Source organism: Sipha flava, unplaced genomic scaffold (assembly GCF_003268045.1).
Source record: "Sipha flava isolate LNK unplaced genomic scaffold, YSA_version1 80_pilon_pilon, whole genome shotgun sequence".
In the NCBI taxonomy this organism is placed as follows: domain Eukaryota; kingdom Metazoa; phylum Arthropoda; class Insecta; order Hemiptera; family Aphididae; genus Sipha; species Sipha flava.
The window spans coordinates 306997-330519 of NW_020273622.1; the positions used below are offsets into that span (position 1 = coordinate 306997).

At 28.3% G+C, this 23523-nt stretch overlaps 1 protein-coding gene and 1 non-coding gene across 2 annotated transcripts in view; both read left to right on the forward strand.

Annotated features, from left to right (window-relative positions):
• The window catches only part of LOC112693064, a 179050-nt gene that overhangs the window by 68388 nt on the left and 87139 nt on the right, over positions 1–23523 (forward strand). The gene's annotated exons all lie outside the window — the stretch shown is intronic.
• Positions 4934–5005, forward strand: Trnae-cuc. Its single transcript has one exon. It is a non-coding gene; the product is annotated as a tRNA-Glu (tRNA).

The following is a 23523-nucleotide window of genomic DNA, read 5'->3' on the forward strand; positions in this document are numbered from 1 at the left end:
ATATATATATATATATATATATATATATATATATATATATATATATAAATCTACTATAGATAATTAAATATAAGTTAATAGTATTTAAATTCGACGGGTGAATGAAAATATATGAATGTTTATGAATTATCTGAAGAATAATAATAATTAGCGAAGAAACTGTTTAGCATATGTGGATGATATAGTTCTATTAGTTACGTAGATTTACTTTTGTAAGGTACAAAATTCTATTTGAAAACTAGTAACAATATTGAAGTCCTGGTTAATTAGTCAATATAAATTTTGACAATATTGATTTATGAAAACTAGTATTAACTAGTAAAAACTAGTTTTGACAAATCTAGGATTTTAACTTTACTTAACTGTATTATGGTTAATAATTATTGCTGTTAAAACCTTGAAAAAATTATTTATTTATTACATGTGAGTAAAGGGAAGCATTGATAAAAAAAAGTACATACAGCTTATATCTTGTTATTCATTATGTTTTATATCTTTTGAAGTCTAAATACTTATGACTATAATTCTTTAAATTTAAGGTAAAATATAAAAATATATAATGAAACATTCTGAGTGAAATTTACGCAGATAAAATAAATCCGCCATTGAAAAGTAAAATGATATAGGGAAAAATGTATTTTCATATCCCAGAGAAGAACTGAAAATGTCTATAGATTTATTTATTTTTTATTTGTTGTTACTCTCCAAGTTGACCGTAAAAAAATAAACATTTTATCGAGTGAGGACTCTGAAATGAAGAGGGGGAATGGATAGGTGAAGTTAGTCTAGTGAATCTGTCATTTTCAGGGAATTTTTCGATTACATTTATTTTTAAAATAGCATATTTCGTTCCTTTATATAGAATTATAGGTAAGGTACACTAAGGTTTTAGAAAATAGTTTAAATTTTATTTTATTTTTAATCCTTATAATCTATTACTTCTAAAATATCAATTCATTGAAAATATTATTAATGAAATCATCAAAATTTTAAAATGTTATACTAAACATGTTATCAGCATATTCGATTTGTTGTTAATATTGAATTCAACGTCGATAAATTAATTTTAATACTTAAAGTAGGTACATAAAAATAAACTAGGACCTGAAAACACTTGTACATTTATTTTTAATTTCATGACTTATTTCATATATATTTTTATTGCTTTGAAAATATATTAATTGTTAAATAAATAACAATAGTTTCCATAAACAAATTAATATAAACCATATTCAATGAAAATAAAAGTGATTTTTTGTACTTATTCTATTTATTATTTTTTATTAATAAGCTGTAAAGGTAAAATTGATTACATTAATTTAGAATATACCTAAGTATAAGAATGTAATGTAAATGGTATTTTGAAATAAACAGACAAATCTATAATGTTCCTACGTAAATATAGCCAGATAATTATTTTTTTTATAAAATACTAAGGCAGCTTTATATGTTTCTATATTATTCTGATTAATTTTCATGTAAATTATAACTCAGTGAATCAATTTATTAATTAAATTACTTTTCAACTATTTATTTTATAAATGATGGTACACATATCAAACGTATTAATACCGATGATATACTTATAGATATAAATAAAATTAAAAGCAAGGTTAAAACATATTCATACATACATATATAACATTATTTTAAGTAGAAAATTTAACTTTAAGTAAAATATTTTAAATCGTTATTACGAACGACATTTGAAAAAAAAGTTTTTCAACGAATGAAATTTATCAAATATATATTTCTGTTCATCGTATATTTTCAAAAGTAATTTACAATAAATTAATAGAACAAAAAGTCCCATTTGACAAAAAGTTGACTTTTCAGCTACTTCATTCACACACATAGTTTTTGGTGGATATTCATTTTATTGATTATAATATACATTAAGATTTAGACACTCAATATTTTCTGTAATAGAACATGATACTAATTTAGGTAGAACGTATATCCCGTGTGACATCAATATCATAAATAACCGGAGTCTGCGAGAGTTCGATAAAACTAGAGGCAAAAATTTTGTTTGAATTTTCAAATTCTATTAAAGCAATGTAATGGAAAATTTATTTCTACAAACATCTATTCATTTTAATCACTACTAAAAAGTATTTTTAAGTGGAACATTTTTTTTATTTTTTAGAAATTAAGTTAAATTATATAATTATAAAAACATATGATATTAATTATAAGTTTAATATATAAGTGTCGTAATTAATTAAATGTTACACTTGTAAAAGAATGCTGACACATTTTTGCAATAATTAAAAAAAGTATTAGGTAGTTATTTTCTTTTACAATAAATAAAAAAATTCAATGAGTGTTACTGGGCAAAATATTAGTATTAAAAGTGTTATCTATATTGAGTATAACTTGAAAACTCGAAGATTGTGTGCTTAAAATGTAAGAGATTTTTGCTGAGATTGAAAATTTTTTGGCGGAACTCTACTTCTGTTTTAACTCTATTGTGAGTCGATAACTAAGAATATTTGGTGTTACAAAGAATAATGCTTTTGTACTTAACTTTATACCTAAATTATGTCATCGTGGCACCTTTTAAAGAAAGTACTGATAAATATTTTCAGTTATTAGTACTTCTTATTTTAATATTTTTAGAAATACTAATTAGGATTAATTTATAAAATTTTAGTTATCAATTAGCACCGATTAAATTTAACTATTTCAATAATTCTCTGTATTTTAAATTATTATTAAATACATATTTATACATTTTTTCAAGAATAGGTACCTATATTAATATGCAAATGATTTAATTTTTATTAGTATAGGACCTATATATTAGAGGTATATAAATTTTATTAAAACTTACTTAATTGTATAAAAGTTTAAGAGATGTATCATGGGAACAAGAAACCCTATACTTTATGATAAATCAGATAAAGATAATTGGTTAAAAACGATACTTCTTCTCTAACTAGTTTATCACGAAGTTTCTTGAATTTATAAATATCCAAGTTCAGGTAATCTGTTTAATTTCCTTTAAAAGCAACTTTCAGGAACTTCCCAGAGTTTAAAATGTCTTACCTACATGAATGCAGCATATGCCATCTTATTTAGTTATTTTAAAGCAGAGACTGGAACCGTACCGAAAATAATTGGTTTTAGAACCGGAATATTTTGAATATTGCGTACCAGAACCTCACCGGAACCGATACTTTTTTGTTAAAATTTTTTACCATTTATTTCGGTTGTTTTATAATTTTATTATTTTTATTTATATATATCATAAGTAGATATAAGAAATAAAAAAAATACGTAGATCTATTATTATTAGGTTTTATAACTTTTAAAAATAATCATTCATGTACCTACCAATAAAATGCAGACGTTTTAGTACAAAATATTTTTCTACAATTAATAATATTATAATAGAAGTTACAACAGAAATAAAAATCAATTTATTTACTGCGTAGTATATACCTATAAGTCATCTAGTTACCATAATACCGAGAAATTCTGAAAATATGTTTATAAATAACTAGGAAAGATTGTGACTATCGATATCTGATGTACGCATGAGTGGTTAACCCATTTCTGTTATTGATAGTGTTATTACTTGTTACTGTTTACATAATGTCTAGCCACCTATTTCCTGTTTTATATTATGATGAGTCCTCCTAGCACATCAATAACACAATCATATTATAAATAATCTAAAAAATACTATAAAAATTATTGTTTTTTTTTTTTATTATTATTTAATTATAAAAAAAGTATTTTACAATTATTGATTTTATGAATAAGTCATCAATACATAATGAAAGATTTTAAACTGTTAATATTATTATTAAGTATTTTAAAATGTTTTAATACATATATTACAGATTATTTTAAGGTAAAGCACATATTTACTGTGGATGTATATTTAAAGAGTAATGTGATCAATATAAAATTCTATGGAAGTTAAAGAGCCTTTCTTATGTACTATCTACTGAAACCTCCGAATGCAACTAGATCAATAAACAAATAAAGTATGCGGTAAAATAAAATAGTAAAATAAAGTAGTAAATAAAATAGTAAATATTTTAAATATTTAAATACTGAAAACTTATATACCTAACAAGTGGTAATTCAAAAATGATACATAGCAATGAATGTATAAATTATAAAAAATTAAAAAAGATTATTTAAAATTGGATTTTTCATTAAGTTACGGTGATGAGTAAATATTTTACTTATTTACTCGTAGTTATCTCCTTAGTCCTAAGCTAATGGTAGGTTAGATATCTTGTTAATAATTCGTATTGACCGTCATAATTGATGATAATTAACACTACTAATATTTTGTTATTAGTAATAATATTATTATTATTCTTATTATATAATTATTAATATATTATTAATATTTAAGAACCGAAAAAGAACAACACTTTTCTTATATAATATCAAAACTTGATACTTTTATTTTTCATTTTTTTGGGAACAGAAAAGAAATCAAAATTTAATTTTTTGTTAATTTAAAATCGAAACCTAAATTTCATTTTTTTCTTGAACCCAACTCTGACATTTTAGTTATTTTAGAATTAGTATTGTAACCGGAATCGAACGGGAACTGGAATTGAAAAATTTATAAGGGTTCTAATCCTTGTTAAAATGAAATTTTTTTTATTTATTTATTATGTATAGAGTTTTAATTAAATATGATTGGGTAGCTACTCTCGATTTTAAAAATTTTCTATTGACAAATTTCTGACTAGGTAGTCTAATAATATCAACGAGATAATTTGTGATGGGATTGATATTTACTTTAATTTAAGACAGGTTTTTTTATTGTTTAGAATTAGTTTTAAAGAAATTGTATTGCATGCATAATATTAATATTTTAAACATTTCAATAAAAATATTATAAAAAAAATACTATTCATATATGGCTTTAATATAATATTTTTTTTACTTGAGGCCATCATCCGGTATGGTCTAGTGGCTAGGATACCTGGCTCTCACCCAGGAGGCTCGGGTTCGATTCCCGGTACCGGAATCAATTTTTTTTTATATTTTTTTAATGACTTTTATTCTTAGTTAATTTATATAAAAATAATTTACATTATATTAACAAATAAGATATAACTTAAAAGCCAACTAAATTTAATCATTTAATGGCTTGATTTTTATCTACTTTGTTATCCACCTATAGGCTAAGTTTATAATATTTTTTTTGTTATATTCGATATCATAAAGTAATTAATCGAAGTCATAGTCTTAAATTATACTATATTCGATCATAAATTAAGTAGGATTAAAAATGCATAGTTAAAAAGTAGAGATAAAGTGTTGGCATGTATTAATAATTGCGAGTGCTATAAATAATTATCTTATATTTTTTAAGTTAACGATTTTTTTTAAATGTATTATTAATAATTCTATGTATACTTAAAATATTACAATACATCAAACATCACATATTAATTTACAGGATAAAATTAATGGAAATTTTAATATGAGATAGTTTAAAATTAAATGTTGAAATTATGTCAAAATAATTGTATATGGTCGATGGTATTTATCGCAGTTATATATCCGTAAACATACGATATAACATCGTCAATGTATATGAACATGCACATATATTGATTGGAATTTAACATAAATTTTAAATGTTTTTTTTTTATATTTAACATTAATGTTAACAATTTTACAAACCCTGTGATAATTACTATTTGGATTCATTTTAAGAAATCTTGCATAGATACTAATAATGCGCTTAACTGTAATATTATTATCAATAGAAGTAGACTCAATTACAGAATGTTTTTCAAAAACCATAAAAATTATGTTATTGACGAGATTTTACAAACAATCTATTGTTTTTGATATCTTTAGACGTCGAACTTAAAGAATATGCAATAATATATCATATATTATACATATATATATATATATACTTTCGTTAATATTTTTCTTTGACGATTTTATAAATAGGTAAAATCACAAAATCACAAAATCTCAATCACATAACAATGTATTTATCATATTTAATATTTATTATTTACATTTTAAGCTGTACCCTTGGACAGGGGCGATACAGAAGTTTTTTCGGGAGGGAGGAGTACCCATATATATATATATATAAATAGGGTATATGCATGGTAATTTCTAGATTTAAAAACTAATATAAATGTTGTAACAATTAAAGGAGTAAAATAATAATATACTATAGTATTAAACTACGGTAATAACTACGGTAATATTATATTTTATTTTTATATTACAACTTTAAGTTTTCGTTCTTTTTGAATCTGTTAATTATATTATGTCATTTTCATTGTAAATTGAATGTTCTTATGGATAAATATAAAAGCCAACCTTTCGTTCTTCTTCCATTTTTGCACTTAACCAAGTTTCAAGTTTTAAGCAGCCTTTAAGAGGAATAACTTATCTCTGCTATTACAATAGTAATTAACAATGTAACTAAAATGTTGAGAAATTATATATGAATTGGATAATAATTTTGATACAAATAATTTATTGTCTCATAAGTAAAATTTATATTTTTAATCTCAGTATTTACTAATTAAGAACTACCTATTATTTTTTTTTTCACGAAAATGACCGAGACGACGTGTGATGGTCAACGATTTCCTGCAATACCTAACAAAGATTACGTTTGAATAGTTTTTATTTTAGTACACTGTTTAATATTGTCGATTGATATAAGATATAACACAATGAACAAAATACATCACATTATTGATGTGTGATTTGTATGCTCAAGAAATTATAATCGATTCTGTACGATGTAAATTGCTCATTTTATTTTATTTGTTGACGAAAAGTTTAGAATTCTTAAATGATTGATAAAAAATATCAATTTTTTTTTTTGTTACCATATATGAAAATGATTTTTTTTTTGGATTTGGGAAGGGCGCATGCTTTCTTTATACCCTTCCTCTTGGATCTATACTTTCCTTTGGATAACAATCAAAATTTATCTTATCATATTTTTTATAAGCAATTATAATAAAAGTGAAATACATTTGCAAAAGTTATATTATTTTTAAACATAGTAAATGTATTTGGAAAACTGTACCAAATATCTCTGTATATACACCGTCAACCACGATTTGAATGACTGAATGAAATAAAATGTGATAATTAGTATCGTCGGTCAATTTGATTATATTTTCTACTACGATTTCTATAGTATTTCCAACCAGCGGCGGATTCGCTAACAATTTCAGCCCGGGAAATTACCGTATGACTGGCCCAACATTTAATAATAATAATTTTCTATAAAAGTCTCCTTTCAAGAGCGTATTTGAGTTGTGGCTATGGGGGGGGGGCTAAGACTAGTTTTTCTTCAATATAAACTTAAAAATAATTTACAGCTCATTACCTACAGTATATATTCTTGTTATAATGATAACATATTATAATGATAGACTAGTAAACTATTTTCTTAATTATTTAAACATAACACTTTTTAAATAAATCAATGTATTATACTAAAAAAATATGAGCGTATGAGCAATGCCCCTTTCGCCTACTGCCCTCAAATACGCCTTTGGGCGGAATCGATATATATATAAATATTTGGCGCAATCAATATATACAAATATTTGGTGGAATCGATAAACTCCCTTAATTAGGTATATATTTAGGTAGATCTATTCCTGTATTTTCTAAATGTTAACAAAAAAAGTATTAATGTATACATATATATATATATATATACACATACAACTAAAAAAAACGAGAGTGTGTTAGGCCACCATTACACTCTGGGGAAGTAAAACCATGCTTTATTGTAAGGTGCAGTAGAACACTAATTGTGCATTAGAAAATATAAAATGTGCGGTTGGCTTAGCAAATATATGTACTTGAGAAATACAACAAACAATTTTAACAATTTAAACAAAATAACTTTTTACATCCTGTTTACACTATTTTTATCACAATCTTATAATTAAATAAAATATTTTTAAATACATTATTTTTATAAAATAATTTTTGGTCCAAGTACATCGGCCCAGTGAATACGACTACCGGTCCATCGGGAATTATCCCGATATCCCGGTGGGCCAACCCGTCGCTATTTCCAACATATACTACCGCATATATTCGAGTTGTTTATCTGTAATACCGACATGACGTGTGGCTTATTGATTTTCTTATATATGAAAAGAATAATAAAAATAAAGTAAAATGTTGGTCAAAAATCCATTTGCCATTCGCCAATTTCAAGTCTGTTAAATGAGTTATGTGTAAAATTAGGACGATTGTTAAACAACAATAGAGTTATACGCGTATTATTACCCATATTATGTTTGAAGCGAATATTTTTTTAACCTCATTCAAAATTAGATAATATTATTTTATTTATAACTATTTGTAAGGTTACTCCTAAACGCGTTGCACAGCATACAAGCATGCTACAGATTGCATACATAATAAATTGCTTGTGAGAATAGTGTGAAATATTGTTTGTTGTGAGGAATAGTGCGTTTTTAGAAGAAAAAAAAGTGATTTATTCGTGTGGGGAATCAAAAGAACGGTTGCTGGTTAGTGGTTTGAAAAATGATTTTGAACTCGTTGAAAACTAAATTTTTGTACTCTCGTCGTCTGGATTATTTCTTTCCTCTTTTTTTTTTTATTAACAATAAATGTATCAATCTTCAACAATAAAATTTGATTTTACCGTATAAAATAACTACGAAAGATCACTGATTTCAGCTCATTCAAAACTTTTTAATAAAATATGAGTATGCTTAGAGAATTGCATTTACAGTTTTATTGAACTATATCCATATACATTGTAAAAAAACGTATACGTCTAGATGAAATATTTACATTATATTATGTACGATTTATGATTAAGTTTTGGTCATTGTCTAAGACTGTATTAGAATGAATAAAATCACTGACTGTTCTTTCGTCCAACTGTCAGAGTTACAATTTTAGTGCACACATAATCGTCCACCATAATGCACAAAATTTAAAACGCACTCGTTTCTATACGCATACATGTCACATTTGCTTGGAATATTTATTATTTTCATTTCACTTTATGCAATGTCAATTCTTACTGGGTTTAAGCTTGTTTCATATTATAATATATTATAATTATTATATTATATTATATTATATTATATTATATTATATTATATTATATATATATATATATATATATATATATATATATATTCCATAAAACGTCATTTAACAGATTTCCTTCCCCATGTTTTCATGCGTTTGCTCTTTTTCACCTAAATTCACGTATTTGAACAGTATAAGCGACCGAGACAAATTGTAAATATTGGATATTTTCTGTGTGTTTTCAAGTGTACAGGAAAAATTTTTGGAAACGTAGAGAAAGAGATCTATAGATTTGACTCTTACCAGGTGCGGGTTTTATCACTTACCAAGGGAGGGGCTAATAGAGGTTTAATAATTTAGTTAGTTGGTTTTTTAAATCTATATAAAATTTTTAATTACAGAATATGTTTTTAAGTCTCTCATAATTAAGTCATTTTTTTCACAATAATGACAAAGTTTAAATTATTAAGTTACATTATTGGTATCAATTATATACATATATATACATATAATTAAAAACAAAAATGAGCTATGTACCTATTTATAAAAAAAATATATAAAATAGGTACCATATTCATCAATGACCATTGACGATATTTTATTATAATTATTAATATATAATAATACTTTGCTTTGTAAAATAAATAGCTTAGTCCTAAAGGGGGGGGGTAATGCCCCTTTAGCCATCCTCTTAAACCCTCCCGTGACTCTTACTTAATAGTAAATATCCTGCAGGCTCGTGTTAAAAAACGCTTTAAAAAAACATACATCTAAGTAAAATAATATAGTACGGAATATTTCTGTGGATTAATAAATGTTTTGTAGTTGGGTCAATATATTTTATGCCGATTTTAGGATCATTTTACTTGTGCGCGGCAGACTTTCATCTTTAATTTCATATCATATTTACGCAGTAATTTAAACGACAGAATAAAATAATCGCATTCAATCATGCGAATATAATTTGGATTTCAGCCAGCGTAATTAGTTCAAAAGATTGTTTTGCTGACTACCTAAATACATTGTAAACAATCTAATTCGACAGCTGTAACAAACTGTTTAAAGTAATTATTTTCAAAGCTCCAACTGAATATGGCAACCAAATCGAAAAATGATCAGATGATCAATGCGGAAAACGGTGCAACCAACGATGCTCCTAAAGTCACCGACGGATCAAACAACCCATCTAGTGCTTCATATCTAGAAAAAATCTCTTCTACACCAGATATCGATATCAGCGATTTAATTATATCACCCTGTGATTTGACATACACCCATGAACAATACATCGATTACCGTGAAACGGCAAAAACGATGATGTACTTAATAGGTGAGCAACTGAAGTATTTCGTACTAATGTATTTGTTTATCGATTCCATAAGATTCCAAAAATCATATTAAAATAAACTAATATTATATGAGAAAGCAATATTACACCGAGTGCCTGGTAAGGACCAAGTAAACTTCAGTGTTATACCGGGTACCTACCGTGTTAGGGCCGTATCGTCTATATGAAATCAAGTACTCTGTTATCGAGTAACTTTCGGATAACTGGAACAACTAATTTATATTGATTAAAAACTAAATGAAAGGAATTACATTGCGTTTCATCATCATCGTCGATTGGATTCATATTTTATAGTAATGATTGAATTAAAAAAAAATTAAGTTATTGATAAATTCTCAATTATAAACGAGTGTTCTCGCGTCATAATTGTTAACTGATGGGCGACAATGTGCTTTGATTGTAATAATATGTATATATTAATAAGTACAGATTTTTTTTTTTCTAATTCATAGAACAAAACACAATTTATTCACGGTTACAACCAACTATTGTAAATTGGTTCGTTAATCCTAAATGTACCAAACAAATAATTGTTTAAGACTTATGATTTTTCTTTGTTAAATTAATGGGTGTGCATATATCTACTCGCATGATCAGATTGTTAGCCGGTTACTGAGTAGGGGTTGAGTAAAAATGTATTAATTGACTGGGTACCGGGTGTTGGCTGGGTAAACAATTGAGTACTATACCGAGTACCAGGTAAGGGTTGAGGGAAAAAATTCAGTGTAATGCTGGGTATCGGATAATGGCAGAGTCTTAATTATGATATCGTGTATTCGGCTATCGAATAATTGTCAGTTGTCCGTAAAATGTATTTATCGTAAACATTTTATGCGAACGAAAATAATTTATCATTAAAGAATATGTTAAGCTGTTACAACCTTGTTAAACCTCGTTAATTGAGTATAGTTGACATTTCGGAAACGTCCATGTTTAGGCACTCTTAATTACTCGTATTGGATTATTTAAAGCGTTGATTTCTACGCTCCTTATGTAGTAAAATACAAATTTATTACCGGAAATGATATGTCACAATGGCTAACCATAGTTTCCTTACGGCGCTATGATTAAAATAAGTTCAAAATGCATTCAGTCTGTCCACGTGAATAGAAGCTGAGAGAAAATAAAATTTAATATTGTATTATTTAATAACAAAACGTAAAATAATATTGTACTTTATATCATTATATTATGACTATTTAATCGGCATGGTTATATTAATGTATATTTGTATTAGTTAATAAAATTTAAATTACAAAATGATATACTTATTTTTATTTCCATATGAACTTTAAATTAATAAAAAAAGGGTTGTTCAATATGATGTCCCGGTTTAGGGATTTCAAAATCTGGAAACCTTATTTATAACAATATTATTGTTTGCACCGACTGTGTGACGACGGCTATCAACTGCTTGCCATTCATAAGGTTTTGTCCCGAAATATCTACAAATATCTTCCATATTCAACTATCTGAAATATATCTAATTTATTAGTTATTCGTTCATTGCTACCAGCATAATATTAAAAAAATATTAAAATTGTTGAGTTGACTTTCGACCATAAAATAAAGATAATTCTGTCAGCAGTTCGAAACTCGACAACGGTCGATACACACGTATTACGTATACCTACAACCTACCTAATTTACCATTTTTTAATGTACGTCGCAGTTAAAAATGACCACGGTATATTTTTTTTATACATATTTTCATAAGAAAATGGTAAATTTTAAATTCAAAATAATTCAATAATGACGTTCAATGCGGTTTATGAAAAAATGTATTCATTATAATTAATCAGGAATTATTGCATTAAGTACTGTTGTACGTAACAAAATAGTAAATATGTGTACACATTTATAATCCGTCACTCCCGTTAACATAGGCTGGATCCGCGCGCATGTTCTCACATTCAATATTACTTATTTAATTTGAAGATATCGAATCGAACTCGTATTTCATCACTTATTTTCATTTCGTTCGGAATTCTTACAGAACAAAATAATATTAGCACACGGTGTACTTGAGTACCTATCTGTACGCATGCCCGATAAATCATGATTCGATTGGTGACCTATATTTGTCCCTCGTGCTCTCTCGTATTATTTTACATTAAACACATTGTCTCATGCTGCCCGTGCACGGGCCAGCTTTGCTACGATTGAAAACCTACCGTGCAGAGTTTATTTTTATATTTTTCTACCTCCTTAACGCAGTGAAAACTATATCCGTTCTATATTACAAAAAGGTTTTCAATGGAAATGTCTAGTGACTATCATAAAATGTAATAGAGTTACGCGCTTTAACCTCCTTTCAGACAGCAGAGATCGTAAAAAGGTGTCGAAATGGATTGACAGACTTGATGAGATGGACGACGACTTAGGTCAGCTGGAACGTTTGCACTACATTAAGTACCTGGTGGCCACGCTAAGCGGATCTTTCGGATTGACAGAACCGTTTACGTCGGTGCCCCCAGAAACGATAAAACCTCTACGCATCATCTTACCACCTGTCGTGTTCGCCGACCTATTGGACGATCAGCCGGAACAGTGTATGCGAAAATCGACGTCTGACGTGCGCAAACCGTCTACGATGAGTGACGCAAATCAGGAGGACAGAAAATTCTTCGAGGAACAACTGTTTCCACCGGAAGGCGTAATGTGTTACGCGGCTGCTTTTAGTTTCTAATAAACGTGTTTTACAAGCACAATCGAATAAATTCAATAGTACATATTATTATATTACATTTGCTTTATAAAATATTGAAATTTCCGCCGAAATACGAATTTTCGCATGGCCAATACTATTTGAAATGGTTTGTGAAGAAATCATCGCTGGCAATATTGATACGGTAAAAATATTTCTTCTCTATTATGTATAACAATGTCAATGTTATTATTTCAATATTTGCAATTCGATCAAATATAAAATATTTTACATAAAATGTTTCCATAAATCGTTTATATTGTTTGGCCGTTTTGATCTTCTTATTTTAATGTTTTATAATGGTTCATATTTTGATTAGATTTGTACGTTCTCAAATTTTGATTCTCTACGATCGGCTCAGATTCAAGAACTGATACTGTCTTGATTCCAAGGTTTGGATTTAATGTTTATATATTTGTCTGTTATTTATTTTAAATGGGACCGGTAAATTTTAATTTGTGTAGGAGATTGAAGTTTTGCCACATAAAAACAAAACTCCCTTTTAAAATTAGCAATACCAAAGTAGTTTTAGAATCAAAGAAATAAATCCATTTTTGGTATTCTAAAATAATTACGAAAGTTGTACCCATCGTATTTTTGATATCGTTCCGAACTCAATTAGTATACATGTAATATGTATTTTCTTATTTCTAAGTGTTAGGGCTCAATTGGTTCATCAATGACCAACACGCGGAGTGGTTCAGTACGACGACCACGGTGTCACGCGATCAAATCCACAACAGACAGGACGTACAGTAGTCCTTATAAAATAAAAAACAGCACAGCGATATGCGTTATTTATGAGAAGTAACGCAAACCTTTTTTTATCCGTGGTTCAGTACCGATTAGGCTATAGGCTAGAAAGGAGGATTTGTTTTTCATGTGGCGCACACTAGGCACGCATGAGAATCTCTTACGCGCGTAAAGACCACACGACCGTGTACGCTACTCGTATGTATAATAATTCATAATGTATTCGCATGTACTATACAAGTGCGCGCGTGTTTAAATTACCATTACATACGTATGACCCGGTGGACGAAGGGAATGAGAAATTATATCTGCGCTAAAGGTGGTCGACCGGGAATGGTCTTGCGAACACTGTATAAACATTATTGCGGTCGTAATGTATTTTAAATACATTGTGTTTTTAATTGTAAAACGATAACAGTGCGAAGAGCATTATAGTTTTCAGTCGTCGGTACTGTATAATAACAGGCATTTGAAGTCTTTTTGGGGTGATGAATTTCGACTTGAAAAGATCTTTTTTGAACGGACGAGTGGAGACACATTTTAAGGACATTTAACACGTGCATTCGTGTACACTTTTAGCGGACGCACGTGCAGAAAAAAGCGTGACGTCTATTTATCACTGTTAAATAACCGTTTACGTGACTTAGGTGTACGACTTCAACATTCTGAAGTTGAAAAGAAAAAAAACATTGCATCAATCGTAAAAATATTCTAATGTAACCGCTGCACATGCTAATAAGCGAAAATTGGTGAAAAAATGTAAGAACAATTTGCACGAAACCGCCAGTGAATTCGGAAAAAAAGATTAGTACCCAGTTGCTACACATCTAACGTCTGCAGTCAATTTCAGTAATATCGAAAATCTCGAACGCTGCGTATTAAAAAAAAAAAAAAAAATGTTTGTCAAAGGCTTTATGCAAATCCATCCTCGGAATAGTGTACCGTTATCATATGTCACGGAGAGCACGATGTGAAAAAAATAAACTCGATTGGAACATTGATGTTCGTGCCACGAAAATGTTTCGTCATACCTTAAGCCTCCAAACACGTACGGCGCGTAGAATATACGTACATACATTTGTACTACGTTTATGTATTATTTATGTTGTTCGTATACTTCGTGTGTCACGTGTACGACGATGTTTAACAGTGAGTAGATTTTTCGATTTTTTTCGTTCATTTAAATAATAATAATAATAATAATAATAATAATACATGAAATATGTCTCTCGTAGTTTCGACACGACGCGTTTTAGGCAGGGATGCGAGAAGGGGATGCTGGTTTCGTGGGAGGATATGTTCTGCCCAATTTGATGGCAGCGCACGTGTCGTCTCCGCACACGTCCCTGGCCCCAGCGGCGTTCTCTTCATCCCAGGACTAGGTATATAAACGTCTCGTAGATCACGCGTCACTTGACACCGCGACGGTGGACGGTCTCGCGTCGTGACTCCTTGTGCGTACTGCGAGCTACGGGCACGTCTACGTGTTTTTTCCACACCATTTCGTCCTTCACATATTATACGTTTTTTTATAAATAAGTATATATATATATATATATATATTAATTTTACTGTTCTTCGTTGCCGAGCCCTTTGACGACCAACACTTCATCCGTCTCTCGTCGTCCTACCGATCTTATCTTATTGTCGTGCTCTGGTATCGTTTCTTTTTTTTCCTCCTCATCTTCTTTCTTCCCCTCGTAAAAGTCTCATTAAAAACGCCAGTCCCTTAAACACATATTATTGCATACTTTGTGTATGCATTATACGTGTATGTATAATTTAATATATTCAAATTTTAATCGCGTCCGGATCGTTGCGAATATTTTATTGTTGTTTTTATTTTTTATACGGGCAAGTCTTATTATACGGTTTTTTCATTTTTATTGCGTCGGGCAAACATTTTAACAACTAAATAGAAATGTTGTAATATTATTCGTTTGTATATATCGCTTAAGCCACTCTACAACCACGAGTAATACGATATTTTTATAACCGCTGCGATTTAAGATTTAAAATAATGTTCGATCTTACGACCGGTTAGTGGTAAAAACTAATTCAACGTATTCGTTTGGGTACACCAATATAAAAATGTAGTTTAATTTCAAATGTTGACAATGGCTACAAAATTGAAAATGTGTTTAATCGTTGTTTAATAATGTTAGTTGGGCCATACGAGTATACCTACATTTTTTTAAAAATTACGCATTATCGAGATTCCGATTAATTAAAACTAATTCCCAAAAGCTGCGTAAATGTTTTTAATATTGTCTCTATGCAAACTCGACTTATGCTTTACGATTTTATTTCGGCAATAGTTTGATTTTGTTAATGACGTTTTAAAATTTCTTCTCGTAATATCCATATTGATTATAGTTTAATATTTGCGCACAGAGTTCCATTGAGTAAGCATGAAAGATAATGATAACTCAACCGTACATTTATCCACCTTATAAAATGATATGCGATCGATGTTGTAGTTTTGATTATAGATTTTTCCCATTCTTGCTAAACTTGAATGAGTTGTTTGTAGTTTGTATGGTTTAAATGTACACGGTCTGTATTTGTATTCCGTGTTTCAAGTTTTGCGATATTGTGTGATAGTACGCGAATAATAATTAAATTCTTACGCGGCTCATAACCTGTAAAACCGTTGCAACAACAATATTGTACACTATATGACTGTGACGCAAAAACTTCCCTTTGATAATTTATTTTACAAATACAAGTATATTTATTTCAAACAAAATCGATACCCGTGCATCAATGTTATTATCATTTCAGCACTTTCGTCGAATATTATAAATTTTAATAATCGAATGTCCACCCTTTGAAACTAAATATATATCATATATCACTAAATAAATTCGATTAATACACGCGCATACCATGCAAGTAATGTATGTGTATGTACGAGGTATATGCCGTATTTATACTCGTGTATCATAAATACAGTATACGAGTATGTTCTATTATTGGAGCCCGGGACGAATTCCACGCGTTTGCAGCTGAATAAATATGCTTTTAATTTTTTATTAAATTCCGGGAACCAAGGGAAATAATAGAATATCCAACGAGCATTTCTCACATTATTTATTTTACCCATAATTGTGTACGAGTTTTACGTGTTTTATTATTATCTCGCATATTATTGCAGCTACAATATATTCAATACAAACTTCGGTCTGTAAAAATGTTCTATACAAATATTTAAATTTTTATTTATAGAGATTACGCAAATCTGATAACGGATCATGTATGTGTTCACCGACTAAAATTGCTTTATCTTGTTTAGTAATTGTATAAATTGATCGTTTGTCAGAATATCTCGGTAGAGTTATTATAGTCTATGAGATAAAGTAGTTTGCAAGAAGTTTTTTCTTTCACCGAGCACAGGGAATATATTAAATACATACACGAGAGTCATTTTCATAAATGCAGATATACTACCGTGATCAACGTAGTACATGTGGATAGGCATATGCCGGTGCTATAAGTTTATATACGTATACATGTATAAATTAAATACATATTAATCTTAATAGGTGTTATTGTGTGTTGTATTACCCACTTCGTTCAAAGTAAACTTTATGTATCCACTCACGCAGTTCAAGTTGGCTGATGTATCGAAACTAACATTTACATATATTAATAAAACTTAAAATGAATATTCAATAACAGTATAATTTTAAGTGAATCGTGAGATATTGTGAGAAATCGCTCTCTGAGGATTTTTTATAAGAGTACTGAGATTAAGAATAAATATTGCATATTAAATCATTAATATCATTTATAATTAATAAATAATGGAACAACTATATTATTATTCTTATAATTTTCTATGATAAATAATAGTTATTTTTATCAAATCATTATATAAATTAACCGAATAAGGTGATTAAAATAAAACTGTCTTGGCATTTAACACTTTAAAAAAAATATTTATTTGGGTAGGCATTAATTAATAAACAAAAACCAAAAAAATTTTTTAGAGACTATAATTTTAAAAAGTAAAGTATGTAGTTTCACATTTTTTTTTACGTAGGTTTATACAAAACTAAATTATTTTAGTTACAAAAAGAAAAGAAAATTAAATAGTGTTAAATTTGTTCAAATATATCAAAAGATAATAGTTATAGTTATATATATATTTAGTTATATGGATACAATTAATGAATATTAAGCTTCAGCTTGTATTTAAGGGAAAAAAAGATAAAATTTACCAAGTACAAGGGAAATATGAGCACCAAATTAAGAAAAGTAAAATGATGTGGAAAATAAAGAAAACAAAGTCCACAAAAGTATTTTCTTTAATGTTGGCAAACTATTGAAAAAAGGTTCGTTTCGATTATATAAAATTACGAAGTATTTGATAGAATTTATTATTTATTATTTTTATCAATCATGTTATCCATGAGCGGCAAAAATAGTGTAGAGGTATATACGCTAGTGGATACTAGTTCTAAAAATATAAAACTACAAACACAAATGAAGGTTTGCAAAACAGAGCTCTTAAGATTGTTTTAAATAGGAAATTTGAAGTATAATAAAACCATTTAGATCGACAAACTACTTTATAATATTTTATTTAATTTAATTTTTATAATTATATGGACAGAAGCCCTTTTTACAAATAATATTTGTATATAGTGAAAGAATAACATTATTTATTAATATTTATATTATTTTATATTATGTCATACACAAAAATACGTAACCGAATTTGGAGTATTGATTTAGGAACATTCAAATATCAAATGGAAAATACGGTGATGATAAACGAATTGAATATAAAACATGTTTTAGTCTAGATAAAGAGAGATTCTATACCTTAAATGTTTACAGTTAATTTTTAAAGTTAATGTTAAATCCCGTCTTAATACATTTTTTATTATATATTACTGTTATTATTTTTAACTGTATTATTTTTATACAACTAATTATAGCTAATACGATAAGGCACAAAACATTATTATAATATGCTTAATCATGGCATCATTTAAATAATATACATTATAGTTCATAATATCATGCTCGTAATCAAAATACTAGTAAATCCGAGTAAAGTTCTAGAAAAATAAACAACAATACGTTTAATAAGACCAAAATGTATCATAAAAAATAAAATCATTGAACTTGATTACGTAATGCACTTGTATTTTATATTCATGATTTTAATATAAAATTATTTTCATCGTTTTATTATTTATCGTCAAATAGTTTAATTGTATTTATTAAATAAATTAAATGGATTACTAGTTTGTGTATTTTTATTCAGACTTTTAATTTTCTTTTGTAAATTTTAAAGATTATAAACTTCTCTTGATATTATAATTTTTAAACTTATTATTATAATAAACGATTATTAAAATTGATATTAAGGTTTTTTTAAGACTCTGAGTGAAACGAGAAATGTATTATGTATTGATGCTTTTTATTTATTTTATTTTTATCTGTGTATACAATTTAGAACAGAAGGATTGCTATGATTATCATCGAATAAAAATAAATATATAATAAATGGATTCTAGTTGATACTTTAGCTAAGAGCATTTTTTTTTAAATTCCTCGACAGTTTTCTGAATAATGGGGAAAAATTTAAATTAAAAAAAAACCTACTGGAATGTTGGAAAAATATACTATAAGACTTACAAAGTTATATTTTAATAAAATCAGATATTTCAACGAATTTCCATTTACTATCCGATCTAGGAGTTTCATCCTTTTTTGTTTGAATATTATATAATAATTAGAAATATGAATTATTTAAAACTCTCAAGGATTAATAAAATTTTTCCTTTTACAATGAAAGATACCTCGTAGGTATTATAAATGAAGAAGAAATAAAAGAAACAATAATATAGAGAGTAAAAACATAATCAAGAAAGAATAGATATCTTTTTCATGACTGTGTGAAAATTTGACGTATAATTACTTTTTATCATATGTAAAAAATCGAAACATTTTTTCGTAGTCCTGAAGTCAGAAATACATATTTTACGAACCTATTATAGTTCATATTTATATAATTTACATTTTGTATCTACGAATGTGTTTAATTTTTTTGGGCCAGTGTTCCTCAATTTAATCAGTAATCTAGATTTATCTTGAACCTGATGACTTTTTCTACAAAATAACCAGAAAATTAAACAATACTACCTATAATAAATATTTATCAATGTTTATTATCAGTTATGTTTGAAAATTATAGATGATTTGATCAATTTTAATATGACTCATAGTTTCTATGATTTTAATTTTGGAATTCCAATAAAGTGAATAAGTTATTAATTACATGCCGATGTGTTTTTTCTCATAAAATACTTTTTTAATAAAAGTAGCCGTTTGAAAGTCAAAAGATATTAATAAAGTACTTTATCATAAAATTTTAAAAATGGAAAATGGGACATTTTTACCGATAACAGTAGGTATTTCTCAGTATTGATCCATCCAAAAATATTAAATGGTTTTAAAAGTTGTTCAATATTGGAAGATATTTGATTTTTGAATATTTTGCAAAATGATAAAAATAATTACCATTAATTAAATGATTTAACATTAATATTTATTGATTTCATGATGGTACTCTATTAAGATTTTCTTTATATAATTTAGCAATGTTTTATTTTAATGCATTTATAAATAATTAAAGTTAACGATTTAATAATAATGACAAAGTACGATGTTGTATTTTAAAAACATTGAAATTAAGTTGTTGACAAATAAAAGCATAATACTTAATATATAAATTATATACTATAATTGTGAAGAATATATTCGTTTAAACTAATCTTCTACATAAATCCACTATCTAAATTATCAAAGCGAACCAGAAAAATGTGGGAAAAAATGTATTTAAAAATTTTCAATATTAAATTTATTTTATATACATATATATTATTTATGGGATTTTTACTGAAATAAGGATAAAAGTAAATTAATTTTAATCGGTACATACTAAAAACTTTTAACAAGTAGGCACTAAAACATTTTTTTAGCAAATTTTAATATGAATGAACATAAGTTGTACATAAGCATTTATATAATTTTACGAGTGAAAGTTCTTTGATATTCGTATTGTTACCAAACATTAGGCGTTATACAGTTTTACAATATTCGAAGAGCTTAACCACAAATCAATTGTTTTCCGATAACGAGTACGTATTACGACGTTTAATGAAACAACGAAATATAACAAAAATACAGAAAAGTATTATGACCTGACACACTGTTCGTTTGTCAAACATAATTTTACGAATCGTATAGTAATTTGACACGGCCGGCTGCCGACCGCTCGCGGTGGCCGCTAGTCGAAACGATTGGTTAGTAGTGATGTGGTGTCTTTCGAACAGTTATTGGATCCATCAATGAACAACTCAAAGGGTTGTTGGAAGACAATTTGACGCAATCGTTGTCGAGAGGTTCGCGCCTGTTTGATATTCGATCGGATGAAAATGTCCGATGCACGGGCGGTCCCAACGAAAGCTTGCGGCGGAGTCCCCAAAGGGTACACGTTATCACCGGTTCCAGCTGCTGTCCTCTCTTCTGAGTGGTGTACGAGATAGGGGGGGGGGGATTGCCAGATCGGTCTGACTCGGATCAGCCGCAGGTTAATGGTGGACGTCCGGGATCGTGTCAAATTTACGTACTCACATTTATATTTTTTTTATTATTCCACGAGGTAATGGTATATGTGATTAAGGGTAGGGGAGTACGTAAATTGTAACTATCCTATAAAGGATACACTTGGTCTGGAATTTAAAGTTATTAATTTAGATCGATATCAAATACGTAATATACATTTCTTATCGGTTTAAAACTTGGGTAAATTTCCAGTCGGGAAAAAAATTTTTTATAAAATATAACATAACGTGTATGTAAAAATGTCATAAATTGATTTCGCGAAATGTGTATTTTATTTTTAAAACCGTTTTGCTTTACGCAGAACTCTATTTAATTATCTATCTTTATTGCTGAACCGCGGTGTATCATCAGTCGGTACCGCCAATCGAAATAATGGTTTTTACTCTCGATGTTTCGCGTTCGCCTAAACCGGGCGAAACGTGCTGCGTACTCGAGTGTTTTGAACACAATTGGTTGTGACAAAAGAGTGAGCGACGTATGACCATAATAATAACAATAATGGTAACGGCGGCGGCGAATAATCGGACGAGAAACGTATAAAGGTATACGTAAACGTTTATGCGAGGCAACTTACGGGATCTGGGTACACACGTCACACGTGCACGGATGTTCCGACGTTGTTCGTTGTTGCCGCAGTCTCCGAGGAACGAACTTTGCGAATTCTTTTCGTACTTTCACAACTGTTTAGTGTACGTACGGCGGTATAATATAAGTGCCTGTATATATATATATATACATGAGTGGGTGGAATCATCTTGCCAGGAATTCGAGAAATAATCTTTTGTACTTCGGCGCATGAATCCACGTCGTATGTACGTATATCGGTGGAAAGGTCGAAAACAAATAATATATTTCGATAAAAAATAACGACATAGGTACGTAATCATACGTATTCGGGGTGGAAATAATAAAAAATCAGAAGAACCGATACCGCGTCCGCCGACCTGGGTCAGCGCTGTACATCGATCGTGATATTATTTTAATATATATATTTGTATATAGGTACCTACGGTTGAATAAAATAATAATATCGGATATTATGGCCTCAAACGCCGTCGTATACGTGGGCAGGTTTATAAGTAATGCCTTTTGTTTCGTGATTGTTTTTAAATTTCCAACACCGTTTTCATTTGTTAGGCATTTAATAGTTCAAGTCAATCCACATCCGTCGTCATTTAGTACAGATTTTTTTTCTTTTTTCGTTTCCAAAGTTTAAAGAATATCAGAAGGGTTCAGAAGTCAATTTGATGAACAGGTTAAAAATTAAAAAGTTAAACGAAGGTTCAACGCTAAAACTGAACATTTTCATTTGAACGGAATTTGGTAAATTCATTGGTAAATATGTGCCGGCCTAAAAGCTAGTTATGTGGTAAAATAATAGTACGTATTTAGAGATGAACTATACATGTGATTTAAATTTTTATTTCGTGTACAATAGTTATGAAGCTACACGTTGAGAGGTGTTACTTATCAGTTCAACGCCATTTACCGCAACCTTATTTATACATAGTTATGTGTATTGAGTATAGTATACATTATACTAATGTACCGATACTTATATAATACACGTTCTTGCGCGTACGCATATAATTGCGTATTATTGTTTATACAGAACGGACGGGATCGCACGTCAAAAGGCAAATCCAAAAATAGCGTACGACTTACAATTCGTAAGTTAATTTATCAGAACGACGTTATAATGATATTATTCGAGAAACATGCGTTGTAGTTCAGTTTTGGTATCATTCCTCTCGAGTACGTGTACAACATTAAACAAAATATTGCATTAGTTGTCGCAGTATACAGTGGTTACGTAATGCACATCATTAACCTGTCGTACGGCGCACAGAGTAAATAATTACCCCAGACATATTTATATTGTGTATAGGTAATAAAATAATGTATTTAGGTGTTTGTTCTCCTCAGTAGCTTTAAATAATACAACTATAAATATACTGTTTATTGTTTCATGTTATTTTTGTACATTTTGTTTTATATAGAACGTATTAAA